The following is a 15,628-nucleotide window of genomic DNA, read 5'->3' as shown; positions in this document are numbered from 1 at the left end:
AAGTACGATAAAAAATAAAAAAATATTTACCGGCTTACTGTTGTGGGTTCTTTCTACTTTAACTCTTTAAGTCTTTAACACGTGCCCAAACTCCCGAGCGTTGAGGTTATCCAACTATTGCATTTATTTTATCTTACTTTAGACAAAAATAGTGCGGTCCTTTAATTCTAGTCAGCCGACGGATTGATTAATGAAATAATTAAATTTTAAAATTCAACCTTAAAACCCTAAACCCACTTTAATGGTGCTCAATTGTCAATTCAACTCAACTCTACGAAGCTTTGTTAGCTGCCCCCGCCTCAAAATTTTCATTCTCCCCTCTTCACACTTCAAAGCACCCTCACCCCGTTCTCCTCTCCCTCACGTCACAGGTTTCTCTTCTGTCCCTTACAATTTTTCTCTTCTTTCATTTTCTTTGTTGAATCTGCATTGACTTCTTTAATTTTCCATAACGGTCCATGTTTGATTATTTAGTCCCAGTTAATTGAACGTGTTAGCTATAGTAAGCTAATTTTATTTTTTAAATACTGATTCTTATTGAGTTCTCTGTTTTAGGTATCAGTTTCATTCATGCTCTTGTTAGCATTTTGACTCGCATCTATTTTTGTTGTTCCATGTGTATTGATTTCTGCAATTTTTGTTCACAATGATTAACGTTTAATCGTTTAATTTTCATCTACTGCATGTGTTACTTACTTATCCTGTTTTAGACAATATTCTTATAAAGTAATAAGCTAGTTTATTTATTTTCAAATTTGGTTCTTCTTTTGTTTCGTATATCCCCTTGTTTTTGTGATAATTTAGTATGCAAGTTGGACACCAATTGGGATAGTTATCTCTTGAATCCTTTTTAGTTTCTATTATTAGTGTAGCGATAGATTTTTTAACATGTTATAGGGCCAGGCTTAGTCTAAAGTTGTCGTAGCTTGTTTAATGCAAGGTATAGTTTGGTTCGTTTTCATCTTGTAATGAGAAATAGCATTCCCATTGCGGTTCCGTTGAGATTGAGACCAAACATTAGCAACACTCTACCACATCACAAGTTCCGGCCAACCTGCTTTCACAGCCATGAAGGTACGCACACCACAGCTTTAACGCTTTTAATAGCCTAGGGCACTTCATTCGTCGCATGTTCTTGTTCCTTCCCTCTTTCTCTGTAAGTTCTCTCTATCTGTTTCTATCTAAAACACTTTCTATTCATGTAATAATTCTTTGTTTGTGTTGTTTATAATGCCATTGCTTACGGCCCTTCTTCTTCCATACTAGGACATACCATTAGTTGCGTGCCCTACCCCGCTCCTCAAACAAAGCCCATGGCGCTTCATTTCGAGGTTCAACTCCCCATTCTATTTGAGTTCTCTTACGCCTTCACATTGCTGAAGTTTTGTTGTCTTATTTATGTGAAAATCAACGACATTCATTTGTTGCTATTGTTGTTGTTTTACCTTTGGATGACTGAGGCCGAAAGAATGATATGGGTATGCATAAAAGAGAATAAGTGATAACTCTAGATGATGGCTGAGAAGCACTGTGTGCACTTGTTGAACCATTCTTTGGTTATTTTTTTCCTGAAGTTTTATTATTATGTTTGCTTTCTCATATTCTTGGTCGGTTCAACCGTGCTCGTGCAGCTCAATTGACCCTCCCTCACTTTGTGTGTCAAACACCACTATCTATGCCAGTGGGTACTCAAGGTTAGAGTTTCCAATTTATCCTTTCTGATATGCAGCAAATGAAGTCCATGGAGGTGGTGGACACCATGACAATGAGGAAGATTAATATTATGTGCCTACAAGAAACAAAGTGGGTTGGTGCGAAGGCTAGGGAGTTGGATACTTCTGGTTTCAAACTTTGGTATACAGAAAAGGTGAATAATAGGAATGGGGTTGGAATAATTGTGGATAAGCAGTGGAAGAAGGACGTAGTGGATGTCAAGAGAGTAGAAGATCGGATTGTCTCTATCAAAATTGTGGTGGAGGGAGGTGCTTTCCATGTGATTAGCGCCTATGCACTGCAAGTGGGTTCGGACGAACAACACAAGATAAGGTTTTGGGAGAATCTAGAGAGTGGTTCAAGACATACCTTTGGGAGATAAGATTTTCTTAGGAGGAGATTTAAATGGCCATGTTGGGAGAGAAGTGACTGGATATGGGAGTATTCATGGGGGCCATGGTTTCGGGGTGATCAATGCCGAGGGTAAAACTATTTTGGACTTTTCTTCAACCTTTGATCTTCTCATCGCAAATACATGTTTTAAAAAGAGAGACAAACATCTTATAACCTATAAGAGTGGCATGACAAGCTCTCAAATCGACTTCTTGTTGAGGAGAGTCGACCGAAAATTTTGCATTAATTGTAAAATTATCCCGGGAGAAAGTTTGATAACACAACTTAGGGTGCTCATCATGGATTTTCGCGTTAAGCAAAAGTTGAGGAAAAGATATCATACGAAGAACCCAAGGACAAGGTGGTGACAGATGAAAGGTGAGGAACAAAGAAGCTTCCTAAGACGGGTAGGAGAAGAGACAAAGTGGGATGGGAATGGAAGCGCGGAAGAGATGTGGAGGGAGATGGCAAAAGTTATTAGATGAACAGCAAAAGAAAGCTTTGGTGAATCTAAAGGAATAGGGCCAAGAGACAAGGAGTCCTGGTGGTGGAATGCGAGTGTACAAGAAAAGATAAAGATAAAAAGGGAGTGCTTTAAACAGTGGTCTTTATGCCGCAACGCAGATAACTGAGAAAAATATAAGGCGACTAAGAAAGAGCAAAAGTGGCTGTAAGTGAAGCAAGAACAAGAGCATATGAGGGTCTCTACTAGTCTTTGGACATGAAAGAAGGAGAAAAAGGTATATATAGAATCGCAAAGAGTCGTGAAAGAAGAACGAGAGATTTGGATCAGGTTAAATGCATAAAGGACAATGATGGAGAGGTGTTGGCTCAAGAGGAGAAGATTAATGAAAGGTGGAAGAGCTACTTCTACGAGTTAGTCAATGAGGGACAGAAGACTCTTCCGAGCCTTGGTCGGTTATGCATATGGGAAGAAGATCAAAACTTTGACTACTATCGAAGGATTCGAGACTTCGAGGTAAAAGAGGCTCTAAAGCAGATGAAAAATGGTAGGGCAGTAGGACCTGATAATATCCCGATTGAGGTTTGGAAGGGTCTTGGAGAAAAAGGCATCAACTGGTTAACCAAGCTTTTTAATGAGATTTTAAGGTCAAAGAAGATGCCTGATGAGTAGAGAAAGAGCACCTTGGTACCTATCTACAAGAATAAGGGAGATATACAAAGTTGCAGAAACTATAGAGGGATCAAGCTTATGAGTCATACCATGAAGTTACGGAAAAGGGTGATAGAATGTAGGTTGAGAAAAGAGACACAAGTAACAGAGAACCAATTTGGATTTATGCTAGGCAGGTCTACCACTGAAGCGATATACCTATTAAGAAGGATGATGGAGAGGTATCGTAGTAATAAAAGGGATCTACATATGGTGTTTATTGATTTGAAAAAAGCGTATGATAGAGTACTAATGAAGGTCTTATGGAAGGTTTTAGAAAAGAGGAGAGTAAGGATCGCATATATTCGTGCAATTAAAGACATGTATGATGGGGCCACAACTAGTGTAAAGAATCAAGGTGGTGTGACAGAGGAATTTTCTATTGGTATAGGATTACAACAGGAATCATCCTTAAGTCCATACCTTTTCACGTTAGTCTTGGAAGTACTTACAGAGCACATCCAAGAGCCTGTGCCATGGTGCATGCTTTTTGCCGATGATATCGTCCTTATGGGAGAGTCAAGGAAAGACCTAAATAAGAAGTTGAAATTATGGAGAGAAGCTCTAGAAGTGTATGGTCTGCGCATAAGCCGTAGCAAGACGGAATATATGGAATGTAAGTTCAGTTTAAGAAGGGAAAACCCTAATACAGAGGTGAAGATTGGAGAAAACATCCTACGAAAAGTTAAAAGTTTTAAGTATCTTGGGTGCATCATACAGGATAATAGAGAAATTGAACAGGATGTAAATCATAGGATCCAAACAGGTTGGTCAAAATGGCGGAGTGCATCTGGTTTTATCTGTGACAAAAAAGTGTCTTTAAAACTTAAAGGTAAATTCTATCGCACCGCTATAAGACCGGCTATGCTTTATGGTACGGAGTGTTGGGCGGCTAAAGAAGAGCACGAACATAAGCTGAGTGTGACAGAGATGAAGATGTTGAGATGGATGAGTGGTCATACGCGATTGGATAAAATAAGGTACGAAGATATAAGGGAGAGAGTTGGAGTAGCACCCATTGTGGAAAAGATGGTTGAATCGCGTCTCAGGTGGTTTGGACATGTGAAAAGAAGATTGATAGAACATCCAGTCAGGAGGGTGGATGAGATGAAAGATGAACAAGGGGTGAGAGGCAGAGGAAGACCTAAGAAGATCATCCATGAGGTGGTGAAACGAGATCTACATGTAAATGGTCTCTCTGTAGACATGATACATGACAGAGCACAATGGCGTCGTTTGATTCATGTAGCCGACCCCATTTAGTGGGACAAGGCTTTGTTGTTGTTGTTGTTGTTGTTGTTGTTGTTTTTTCATTCTCATGCTCAAGCCATTTCATGCTATAAGATAACAAAGTTCACCTTCAAAGTTGTTGCCAAATTGTTTCATTTTTTTATAATACAATATTGCATTTGTATTGAGTTTGTTGTTTTTGGGGGAAAGTATGGACATCGGTTACTCATGTCCATAGAACATTCAATGTTGATATTTGCATTGATTGAGTTGATTTTCTCTTTCCTAGGCTTTTGACAGATTTCTAAGTGGTTATCTTGCACTATAGATGCCACAATTTTGCATTCCTAATTGGAGGGGTTAAATGAACAGGGACAATCAAAGGCTTGACAAATAACGAACTTGAGAGAATTGGTTGCCAAATAATTCTGGGAAACACATATCACTTGGCCCTTCGACCTACTTCCGAGCTTCTCGAAGAAGCTGGTGGTCTTCACAATTTTATGAACTGGCCACGGGCTATGCTTACAGACTCTTGTGGCTTTCAAATGGTTGTTGTTTGACTTAATGTATACTTTTTCCTTTTACTGTTGTAATTTCGAGCATTCTAGTAATTATATTATTATCATCGGGTTCCATCAAGTAATACTGTTGCATACTAATTTTGTCTGATAATTTTTCATGCCACAGCATTGTTTGTGGCTTGTGTTTTTTCTTATTATTGTGTCTCTGTCTTCAACCTTTGTACAAGTTTATCTGTATCAGAATAAAAAGTTATAGTATAATGTCACTTCAAAGTGAAGAATGATGTTGAAAGAAGCCTAAGGCTGTGTGGATAGGCACTTAGGCAGGACAAAAAAAATGACATTGGAGCTAAATTTGTTGTGTGAAGTGAATCTGCATTATCTTTTTGCTAATTGATAGCTATATTCAGGGATAATGTTGAAAAAAATCATTTATATTTTTTGTTAAAAATCTTACCAATCTACCTCACTAATGTTTTAGGTCTTATTGTTGCATCTTGCTGATATCACAGAAGAAGGTGTGACATTTCAGGTATATATTATTTTCAAGTTTCGTAGGCAAGTTTGTATCTAACCTTTTTTTCCATTTTAAGACAAGACAAAAAATTATAATAAGAAAAGGTTGCAATTGTAATCTACAATGAAATTCTGTTATTTGTAACTATAGAATTATTTTCTTGCTTCAGTCACCGGTGGATGGCAAGCCAATGCTTCTTACACCCGAAGAATCAATTCAGATACAAGTATGTAGATTAATTGTTTTTCCTCCATATGTTTCTTTCAATCAATACTTGATAGTTTATTTAAAATTTGAAAAACTTTTAGGATTCCAAGTTATAGTTATTCCCAATATAGTATTTCCAAATTGAGAAAGATGATCTTTTATTAGATATTCGATTAATGTTTATAATTTAAGCCTCATAGAAAATTGCAAGTGACAATGCATAACAGATTGTAGTACTGACTACAAAGTATAGCACTGAAAATTGATTCGTTGTTCTTATGTACGTTTTCTTGATGCCTTCAATAATTTCTGGTTTCTTGTACCTGCTTCTGGAGTTTTTGGTTGGAGCTTACGGCTAGCAAACTGTAACAATATATTTTAAGAAAATTGATTTTTCTTTCTTATGTTCGTCATAAATTGTACAGAATAGAATTGGAGCAGATATTATTATGGCTTTGGATGATGTCGTAAAGACCACCATTACTGGTCCAAGAATTGAGGAAGCTATGTATCGAACGCTTAGATGGATAGACAGATGCATAGCAGGTAATTATGTTATTGAAGTGTATCATTTAAGTCTTTGGTTGTTTTCAATGCTAAATATAATGGACATTCCTTCTGTTAACAGCGCACAAGAGACCTCACGATAAGAACTTGTTTGGTATTGTACAAGGTGGTTTAGATCCTGAGTTGAGGTAAATTTTAGCACAAACCATGATGTTCTTCCTATTATCAATGTGGATGTTGTGAAACAAGTAACTAACTATAAATTTATAATTTGCAATATGCTGTACTCAGGGACATCTGTGTCAAAGGTTTGGTAGACCGCAACTTGCCTGGGTAAGCGCAAGTTTATTTAGTCATATAGTCTATTTTGTGGTTTCAAGCTTATTGCCATTTATAATGTTATTTATTTATTTTGTGCTGTCTTTTAGAACTATACTAGACAGTATACAATACTAGCTGGTTTGAATGTCAGCTCCAGTTTCTTTTTGTTTAGGCACCACACAAAATGGGCTTGGTCACATTATTCATGAATCATTACTGTGTAATATCTTAAAGTTAAACTATAAATTGCGAGTTAAACTAACTCGAGACAATTTAATGTGTTATTCCTGATTCAATTTAACAAAAGAAAAGAAAAACTAGGATTGTTGATCTGGTATCTAGTACTTATCAAAAGAGTGAAGAAAAATAGTATAGCATTCCAAAAATATGCATGAATAGATAAAGGTCTTCTTTCATTGACATACTACAGTTATAAGTAACCTTGTGAAATAAAGGAGGACATGTGGAATCAATAGTTTCGTAATGCTGCTAAGGAGCTTAATATAATTTTCTTTTGTCACAGCTATGCTATTGGTGGTCTTGCAGGAGGCAAAGATAAAGATTCGTTTTGGCGAGTTGTTGCTCAGTGCACTACTGCTTTGCCAGAGGATAAACCATGATACGTTATCGTCAGAATAACTTTCATTATAGTAGCCATTACTTTGATATACATTTCAAATTAAATCAATTTCATACCATTTGCTTGTACTTATTCCAGGGAGTTGGTTATCCACTTGATATTGTTGTTTATAGTGCTTTGGGTGCAGAGATATATGATTGTGTCTACCCTACCCGTACAGCACGTTTTGGGACTGCCCTTATTCCTGAGGTGATCTTTTTCCATTTTATGCACAATTTTATGCTATGTTACAATTAAAATTTTTGGGAACAAAACTTCATGGAATAAAAATTAAAGGAGGAAAATATTATCTCCTTAAAATTACAAGTTGTTTGGTATACAGAGAAAATAAAAATTCTCAAGAGCTCAAATAGGCAATTCACTAAACGGGGACAAACATTTACCCTAGTCAAATATAAAGTAAAATTTATCCGTAGAATTAGTGAATTTTACTCTGAAATTTTTCCTTTCTTCCTTTAAAATTTAGCACCACAAAATGTAGCCCCTCTTTTCCGTCTAGCTGAACATAACCTTATAATTTTTTCCTGCCATCATAGTCCACTTGTTGATGCATCCGCATGATTTTAAACTTAATTCTTTGCGGTATGTTTGTAGGGAGTACTAAAACTAAAACACAGAGCCATGGCTGATGATACTCAACCAATTGATCCTACCTGCCCTTGTATGGTATGCTTCTGAGAGGGTACTTCTTTATTTGATGAATTATTTGACGAAATTGGCATATTTTTATATATTTTTTTTATTTTTTCCTCATAGGTTTGCAAGAACTACACCAGGGCCTACATCCATTGCCTTGTCACTAAAGACGCCATGGGGTCTCAGCTTCTATCATATCATAATTTATATTACATGATGCGGGTAGAAAACTCTACATTATATAAAATTTTGCTTATAAATTAATAATCAGTATATGTATATACATGTTCAACTAAAGTCCTTGTATTTTTAAATTTGCAGCTTAGCAGGAATTTACACACATCAATAGTTGAGGGAAGGTTCCCAAAGTATGCTTATATTTAATTACGTGTTCCTATCATTGGATTTCTCTTCTATTATTAATTATAGCTTTTTCCCCTTGAGAAGTTCAAAGCCTCCCTATATGCCACTAACCCTTTTATTTTTATTTTTTTATAGGTTTGTATGTGACTTTTTACAAACAATGGTATTTAATACTTCATTTCATTATTGTTCTCAATTTCATCTGCATTCATGTTAATGTTTGTATGTTTGAAATTTAAATATTTATCTTTGAATTGAAAGATATTTTTACCAACATCATCTTTTTCAAACTATCAAAAATATTTGTTGACTGTTATTAAATCTTCTCACACCTTTCTACTGCAGTTCCCTAAAGGTGATGTTCTTGAATGGGTCTGCAATGCTATAGAGGTGGCCGGAATCGACATTTCTTCCTGCTGTGCTCCATTTCCATCATGCCAAGAAAAGTATTCCAGCAATGAAATCGAAACTATTGACATACACATGGAGTTAAGGCTTACACACACAAGTTGTAGACCAACACGAAATTTAGAAATTTAGCCGAGCATGGAAGGCATGCACAAATTAGTTTACACAATGATTTTTTTGCAGGTTAATGCTTACTTTGGTTCTTCTATGTACACGCGTGAATCATTTTACTTGACTTGTTAAAATCAATGAGAACTAAAATGACTGACGCGTGTACTTATGGAGATCAAAGTGAGCATTAACCTGCTTACTTTTGGTAGCATAAATTTTGTCTCCTGCATATGCTGCTTTGAGTAAAATTTATTTAAAGGTTTACAGCAAATCTTTTGTTCTTTCCAATTCTTATTGTCAACACAAGTGGAGATTAGGGTTGTGTTCATGAAAGGAAAAAGAAATGGCGTAACATTATTTAAGTCTTGCTGTTTATGTCATGTGATTTTATATCTTTTAATTCGAACTTAAATGAGCCTTCTTTAAGCAATTTTTTTTCCTTTCAAGTGTCAAAGCTAATGGCTGTCCTATCATGGAAATACTTGTAATTTTTTACGTATATTTAATGTCTTATAGAAGCTTTTCTTGAAGTCTTGTAAATAAAAAAAAATAGTCGGGAATATTTCTAAAGCTCGCCGAAAATGTTTTAGAAGTATAAGAATCTAAAATTCATAACTTTAATTTTTTTTGGTCTTGAAATTCATACTTGCAATTGCAACAATATCTATATTCAAAATAGACATTTATGTACGACTATATGAACTGAATGTTTTGTTTAACATTTTATGGACACCGAAAGGCGAGAGTCTAAAAATTGAACACATCCTTCAGATTAAACATAAATAAAGAGTAATTGTTCCGTTAATTTTTTGAAAATTTTATGGTATTTTCTCTTTATCATCCATATCAAATAAGGTCAGTAGTTGTATACTGAGTAAAAACTAGTATTTATTTAAATAATTGCATTATTTTAAACATTGAAATTTTACCTGTCGTTAATTGTCTATTACTAATTTTACAACTAAAATTAGTATTTTTATCCATAATACTATTATGGGAATATAAATCTTTTAAAATTACGTTGATCCTGATATTATAGATTATGACATAAAAAATTTATAGCATTAAATTATATTTACAAAATGGTCGTAAAGGACAAAAGTTTCCGTCGGTTAAGATCAGAGTCTCTGTAAATAAATTCTTTCACATGAAAATAATAACTAAAAAGTTTATTATTTAATTTTTTTTATTTATGAAAACTCTAATCTTCTTAGTCGATGATGACTTTTATTCCTTGCGTTTTTTTTATAAAAATAGTTTGATTTTATTAAATTTTTTGTAATATAATCTATAATATTAGGATAAAGTCGACGTAATTTTAAAAAGATAATATTTTTGTAATGTTATTATGGGTAAAATACTAGTTATATTTTATAAGTTATTCTGTTTATTGATCAACCAATAACACTAGTCAGTAGTGATACATTGATGTGGCTTGTGTTATGACATGTAGACGTAGTATTGACTGATGGTATGTCATGTACTAATGTACTTAATCAATGATATGTGGCATGTTTAGATTTTATATTTATAGAAAATTGACTGTTTTATTAAAAGAAATAATTTTTTAAAAAATTTAATTAATTCTGGTTATTTTATATTTATGAAATATTTTTGTATGCTTTGGACCAAATTACTTGGGGCCTAATAATTTGGCTCGAGGCATAGTTAATATCTTTGCCGGCGGCAAGTGCGTAATGTTTAGTGGGATCATATTGGAATTTTATTCCCTTCTATGACTTGAATTGTCAATTCAGCCACATCATGTTTATTCGTACTAGATTCCGAGGAATTAGGATGCATTTTTTCCCTCTAATAAAAGTAATTTTGAAATTTTGAACTAAGGAATGATCGAGTAAGTGACACATATGTTTCGGCCTTTTAGGTGAATTTTAGTTCGAAAAGGACTAGGGCCTCTCAAAATGGGTTAAATTTATTGCATTAGTCTGTTTATTTGTTTAAACAGATAGATTTTTGTTATTAAAATTAAATTTATTTAATTATAGGTTAAATAAAATGGGTTCAATTAATTCAAAAAAATAATAGATTAAACAGACTAGTCCAATAATTCATTTAGACACCTATTATTCCATCATCAAAAATGTTGGAAACAACTCTCCACTAGCATTTATTTAATAGTATATTTTTTGTCTCTAAAACTTATTAAAAATTTTAAAAATACATCTAAATTTTAATTTGTTTTAATTTTATCTTTAATGTTTTCGATTTGCATTAATTTTATCTCTATCTTCAAATTCTTTTGATCAAAATATAGTCAACATGTTTTTCTAATTTTATCCTTTTAGAACTATTCACCATCATCATCATTTCCAAAATATGTTCTTTTCTCTTTTCAAACTATTCAAATCCTTGGCATAGTGACGGCGTGTTCAGAGTCATTGGACAGTTGGGCGGATGGTTCTCAATGCAGTAGTAAACGCCTATGCACGCCAAGCAAGAGGTGTGTGTAGGGACCAGCGGTGCTGTTGAAGAGCAATGTGCAGGGATCGATGGCAACATGGAACTCCTGGCAGTGCAGTGACATGGTGAAACCTTGAGGTAGAAGAAGAAGAACGCTACTAAATATCGAAGAAGAGAGTCTTCAACCTAGGTTTTGGTTGGAGAAGGAGGTGTAGAGAGGTAGAGGAAGAAAACGGCGCTGCAGCACAAGGGCAAAATCATAGCAACGACGGTGATGGTTACCAAGCTTTCAGTCATCAAAGGCGATCAAAGTCTTGCATCCAAGGACGGCAGATGTATTTGAGGTAGCATCTGGGAGAGAATCTCAGCGACGGCGTTGTGTCGTCATTGACAAACCTTGTCCCACCACCGATTGATGACAGCAAAGACCAACGACTGAGGCGATAAGGAATATGCCGGAAGCGAGGGAGCGCGAGGAGTGACCTTCGTATCACAGCAACGATGGCCATGGAGAAAGGAAGGAGATAAGTCATCTTGCAGCATCTTGCGGGTCGGGTTGGAGTTGGAAATTTTGTCGGTTCAGGATCCACAACACCGGGGTATGGTCGGAGACAAAGAGCTTCGACGATTTCGGCATGCCACCGGTTCCCACAAGGTGGTGTGGACAATGCGAGTCCACTCTAGATTTCGATCCTTTCCTCTGTAATAAAAAGCTCATCGGAGCCAGAATTTTCTCCAAGGGATACTTATTGTCCTCCGACAGTAGTTACATGGTTAGGGAGAAGGACCAAGTGTCAACACACGACCGTGACGGACATGGAGGGTTTGAGGAGGGATGTTTTGAAAAGAGAGAATAATATATTTTAGAAACAGTCCCACTATGTAACCAAGAGGGATTTTGCCAACTCCTGCCAACTTTTATTGGGCTGGACTCCAGAGCCCATTTTCAAAAAGAAAAAACACATCTCCAATCATCCATGGTAAACTTAATTCACCCCTAATTACCACTAATAAACATAACTAACCCTATCTTTTACTGTTCGCTAGTGTTTTTGTCGGCGAGCAATCACTGGTCTTCGGAAGTGTATTTGTGTGCCGTCATTGCTGTACAAGACACCTCCTGTACAAGACACATGCATAAGAAGACACCTCCTGTACAAGATACATTCGCAAAAACACCTCTATTTAAAAGACACATCCACAAAAGACACCTCCATTAAAAGACACATCTATTAGAAGACACATGTATAAAGAGACATTTCTTAAAGACACATGCATAAAAAGGTACCTCCATGTATGTATAAAAAGACACCTCCATGTTATTTTCATGTATGCTATCTTTTTCACCGGTTAACACCCTCAACTTGATGAATCTCTTTAATCATTATACTTCCTTATGTTTGAAATCTACCACTTTTAGTTAAAAATTCAAAGGGATTGTATTAGACCATTTCGCCAGTACTCCTAAGAGTTCTCCACAGATAAACAAGCCCAAATAAGATGATCAACAACTCTATATTTTTCTTTTATTATATCACATGTTTATTTTGCCTTCTTTTATTATTCTGGAATGTGTGAGTCAACTTTTATTCTTTATTCTGTTAGCATCTTATTAGAATATTCTACAAATTAGAAAGATTTGCTAGATATGATTGTATTTATGATGAGCTTGTAAAAGCTGTATATATTACAGCAGCATACAATAGAATAAATTAAGAGAAAAACATTATACAAATTTTACCCTTCTCTTCTTCTTACTGTCCATAATTCAGTATGGTATCAGAGCTTTAAAGCTCTGCTATATCCATCAATGGTAAAGACCACAAATTTAAACGGAACACATTCTTCTCCTTTTCCTTCTTCTTCCTCTGTCATACAAACAATGAGTGATAATGATTCATACCCCTCTCAAAATCCTGCTAGCCCCTTCTATACACACCCAAGTGAGAACCCAACATTTCAATTCTTGTTTCCCCTGTACTTACAGGAAACAACTACCATTCTTGGTGTCGTTCCTTTTCTATAGCCATAATTTCCAAAAACAAATATGGCTTCTTGACAGGCTCAATCCCTTCTACTTCACTTGATGACCCAGTTTATCCCGCCTGGGAAAGGTGCAATAATTTAGTCCTTTTCTGGCTATTTCATTCCCTTTCACCTTCCATTACCCAAAGTATTATTTATCTGTCTACTGCTTCTTCTGTTTGGGAAGATCTTCGAGATCGCTTCTCACAGTCAGATCTATTGCACATTGCTGAATTGCAGGAGGAAATTTATGCACTCAAACAAGGTTCACTCTCTGTCACTGACTTTTTCACTGCCCTAAAGACTCTATGGGAAGAGATAGAAAATTCACACCCTCTCCCTCTCTGTACATGCCCTGCAAAGACTTACCGTAATCAAGACTTCATCATCCGATTCTTGAAGGGACTTGATGAATGTTTTTCAGTGGTAAGATCCCAATTGTTTCTCCTTGATCCTCTACCTCCAGTCAATCAAGTTTTTGCCATGATAATTCAGCAGGAAAGACAATTACAAGCAGCTACTGGCATTCTAGATGAACAACGAACTATTGCTGCCGTCATTGAAGGTCAATGAACAGGACACGGTCGCGGACGCGGCTCTGGTTTCTCCAGCAAAGGACGCGGCGAGAATTCCTCCAGGCAGTGTACTCATTCTGACAGAACAGGGCACACGGTGGACGTGTGCTATGGAAAGCACGGGTATCCAATTGGACACCCGCGATACCCTGGACGACCGCGTGCTGGTGATCATGCTGCTCCCTCCATCAACAGCGCCGCTTCCTCCATTGCTAACCCTACTCTGTTCTCCAGCGGCACCGCACCGTCATCCTCTTCATACAGCCTGGTTCAAGAAAAACAAGCTATTAGGGCACCAACTGAACCAGTTCTTGGACTGACCCAAGCCTAGCATGCAGCCTTAATGAGCTTTCTGAAAAGGGCCAAGGTCCACAGTTCAGTTTCTAAGGATGATATTAAGCCCTTCAGTTCCTCTTCCTCTCAATATCAAATTGGGCTTCTCTCCAGTCTAAATTTGGGTAGCCATATTTTATGTTCTTCCCATACTTTTTCAATTTTAAATTCTGCATCACACTCTATTTTTAATGGTGCATGGATATTAGATTCAGGTGCCACTGATCATATTGCTTCCAATTTTTCTTATTTTATTTCATACATAAAAATTAAGCTAATAGTTGTCCATATGCCCAATGGTTCCAAAGCTATGGCATCTTTTAAGGGTATAGTTCAATTTTCATCCTCTTTAATTCTTTCTGACGTACTTTATTTGCCTCAATTTCATTTTAATCTAATTTCCATCTCTAAACTTACTTCTAAACTTCCTTATGATGTCACTTTTTCACAATTTTCATGTATTGTGCAGGAACCGAACAGCTTGAGGATGATTGGTTTGGGTAGTTTAAAAGAATGATTATATATTCTTGAGCAAGCTTTCCACAACATAAGTTCATCACCTTCCTCCATCAATTCTACATATATTACACCCATCACATCTTTAAACTTATGGCATTTTAGATTAGGTCATCTTTCTGGACAACGGCTTAATGCCTTGCATAAACAATATCCCTTTATTTCTTTGCATCATGATGAACCTTGTGATGTATGCCATTTTTCTAAGCAACGAAAACTTCCTTTTTCTCTTAGTAATAATAAAGCGAGCATGAAATTTGAATTATTACATATGGATATATGGGACCTTTTCGTCAAAATTCAATTCATAATCACAAATATTTTTTAACCATAGTTGACGATTTTAGCCGCTTTACTTGGATCATCTTGTTAAAATAAAAAAGTGAGGTATCTCAACATATCAAAAATTTTATTGCTTTGGTTGAAAAACAGTTTAACTCTAAGATTAAATTTATTCGATCAGATAATGGTCCAGAATTTCTTTTGACATCCTTTTATTCATCAAAAGGCATTATTCATCAACGAAGTTGCGTTGAAACTCCCCAACAAAATGGGAGAGTCCAACGTAAGCATCAACAAATTTTGAATGTTGCTCGTGCTCTCATGTTTCAATCAAATTTGTCTATCATTTTTGGTCTTATGCTATTAACCATGCAGTTTATTTGATAAATAGAGTTCCATCTGCCATTCTTAATTTTAAAATCCCTTTTAAAACTCTATTTAATAAACAATCCGATTACAATGAACTCAAAGTTTTCAGTTGTTTATGCTTTGTTTCAACTATTTTGAGTCATCGTTCTAAATTTGATTCAAGAGTACAAAAGGGTATTTTTCTTGGTTATCAAAATGGTTTTAAAGGATATATTGTTTATCTTTTTGAACATAAGAAAATTCTAATTTCCAGAAATGTGATCTTTTATGAGCTTGTTTTTTCCTTAGCCAAAATCAATCAACAGCCCACACAAAATGATCCCATTCTTATCCCACATCAAAATAATCCAAGCCCAAATAACA

General features: G+C 35.6%; 1 pseudogene; it reads left to right on the top strand.

Annotated features, from left to right (window-relative positions):
• Nucleotides 1-1,474: 1,474 nt before the first annotated feature.
• On the top strand, nt 1,475-13,763 carry LOC107611618 (uncharacterized; annotated as a pseudogene).
• Nucleotides 13,764-15,628: the final 1,865 nt, after the last annotated feature.

Source organism: Arachis ipaensis, chromosome B8, assembly GCF_059453495.1.
Source record: "Arachis ipaensis isolate K30076 ecotype BB chromosome B8, ASM5945349v1, whole genome shotgun sequence".
Lineage (NCBI taxonomy): Eukaryota > Viridiplantae > Streptophyta > Magnoliopsida > Fabales > Fabaceae > Arachis > Arachis ipaensis.
The sequence above is the reverse complement of the archived record's forward strand: the minus strand, read 5'-3'. Positions and strand labels throughout refer to the sequence as shown.